The 2417-nt window shown below is 45.2% G+C and overlaps 1 pseudogene; it reads left to right on the forward strand.

Annotated features, from left to right (window-relative positions):
- Positions 1 to 668: 668 nt before the first annotated feature.
- LOC129053195 (actin, cytoplasmic 1-like) lies at positions 669 to 1678 on the forward strand (annotated as a pseudogene).
- The last annotated feature ends 739 nt before the right edge of the window (positions 1679 to 2417 follow it).

Genomic DNA, 2417 nt, shown 5'->3' on the forward strand with positions numbered 1-2417 from the left:
CTCTGGGCATAGTGGTGCACACCTGGAATCCCAGCTATTCAGGAGGTTAAGAGAGGAGAATCACTCGAACCTTGGAGGCAGACATTGCAGTGAGTCAGTGTTGTGCCACTGAACTCCAGCCTGGGCAACACAGACAGACTTTGTCCAAAAAAAAAAAAAAAAGTAACATAAAAAAGAAAAGAAATGAAAATTAACATAGGTTTTTAAGAAATGAACAAAGAACAAAACAGAAAAACAATAAAAAAGAACGAACGACATTTACCAGATATACAAAATTCTCTTGAATAAGCAAATCTAATATTTAGCAATATTCATGAAAGAGTTCAGCAAATGGAAGGTATATACAGCATATTCAAATGAATAATAACAACTTTCAAAAATTTGAGAGATATAAATATATAGGTTCAGAAAGATCAGAGACTACAAAAAAGATTAATACACCATAAAACTACCCCACAACAAACAAGAATCAAGCACTCACTCTCAGTCACCACTGCAAGCTCACTCACCTTGTTCTTCTACCACTCTACTATCCCACTCCTCCGCCCATCGCAATAGAAAAAGATATAGCCATACTGGTCATTGACAATGGCTCTGGTGTGTGCAAAGCTGGCTTTGCTGGGGACGACGGTCTCTGAGCCATGTTTCCCTCCATTGTGGGGCACCCCCAACACCAGGGAGTGATGGTGGACATGGGTCAGAAGGACATCTATGTGAGAATGAAGCCCACAGCAAGCACAGCATCCTGACCCTAGAGTACCCCATCGAAAATGGCATCATCACCAATTGGGACAACATGGAGAAGATCTGGCACCATTTCTACAATGAGCTGCATGGGGCCCCAGAGAAGCAGCCAGTGCTGCTGACCAAGGAACCCCTGAACCCCAAGGCCAACAGAGAGAACATGACTCAGATTATGTTTGAGACCTTCAACAACCCAGCCATGTATGTGGCCATCAGGGATGTGCTGTCCCTCTATGCCTTTGGGCACAGCACTGGCATTGCCATGGACACCGGAGACAGGGTCACCCACACAGTGACCATCTAGGAGGGCTACTCCCTTCCCCATGCCATCCTACTTCTGGAGCTGGCTGGTTGGGACTTGACTGAGTAACTCATGAAGATCCTCAATGAGCGAGGCTACAGCTTCACCATCGCAGCTGAGCGGGAAATCATGTGCGACATCAAGGAGAAGCTGTGCTAGGTCTACCTGGACTTCAAGCAGGAGATGGCCACTGCCACATCCTCCACTTCTCTGGAGAAGAGCTACAAACTGCTCGCTGGCCAGATCATCACCATTGGCAATGAGCGGTTCTGGTGTCCAGAGGTGCTGTTACAACCTTCCTTCCTGGGTATGGAATCTTGCGGCAACCACTAGACCACCTTCAACTCCATCATGAAGTGTGACGTGGACATCTGCAAAGACCTGTACACCAACACGGTACTATCCGGCGGCACCAACATGTACCCAGGCATTGCTGACAAGGTGCAGATGGCGATCACTGCCCTGGCTCCTAGCATCATGAAGATTAAGATCATTGCACCCCCAGAGAACAAGTACTCAGTGTGGATTGGCGGCTCCATCCTGGCCTCACTGTCCACCTTCCAGCAGATGAGTATTAGCAAGCAGGAGTATGACGATTCAGGCCCCTCCATCGTCCACCACAAATGCTTCTAAATGAACTGAGCAGATGTGTAGAATTTGCTGCATGGGTTAATACAGAAGTATAAATTTGCCCTTGGCAAATGCATACACCTCATGTTAGCCTCATGAAACTGGAATAAGCATTTGAAAAGAAATTGTCCTTGAAGCTTTTATCTGGTATCAGCACTGGATTGTAGAACTTGTTGCCGGTTTTGACCTTGTATTCAAGTCAACTGTTCCCCTTGGTATTTGTTTAATACTGTGTACATATCTTTGAGTTCAAACTTTAGTGCATGTGGCTTGGTCACTTCATGACTGCTGAGGTAAGAACGTGCTTGTGGAAGACAAGTCTGTGGCTTGGTGAGTCTGCGTGGCCAGTAGTCTCTTATCTGTGCAGGGTATTAATGTGTCAGGACTGAGTGTTCTGGGATTTCTCTAGAGGCTGGCAAGGGCTCCTGAAACAGTTGCTTCCAACCTGCCTGTCTGTCAGGGTTGGAAAGTCCAAGCCATAGGATCGTTTCCTTTCTTAGCTGATGTTTTCTGCCAGAACACCATGGGCTGTCACTTGCCTTGAGTTGGAAGCAGTTTGCATTTACACCTGTAAATGTATTCATCCTTTTAATTTATGTAAGGGTTTTTGTATGAAATTCTCGATTCTTTAAAGAGATGACAACAAATTTTTGTTTTCAACGGTTATGTGAGAACATTAGGCCTCAGCAACACATCATTGTGTAAGGAAAAATAAAAGTGTTGCCAAAAAAAAAAGAATCAA

The sequence above is a fragment of the Pongo abelii genome, chromosome Y (assembly GCF_028885655.2).
Source record: "Pongo abelii isolate AG06213 chromosome Y, NHGRI_mPonAbe1-v2.0_pri, whole genome shotgun sequence".
In the NCBI taxonomy this organism is placed as follows: domain Eukaryota; kingdom Metazoa; phylum Chordata; class Mammalia; order Primates; family Hominidae; genus Pongo; species Pongo abelii.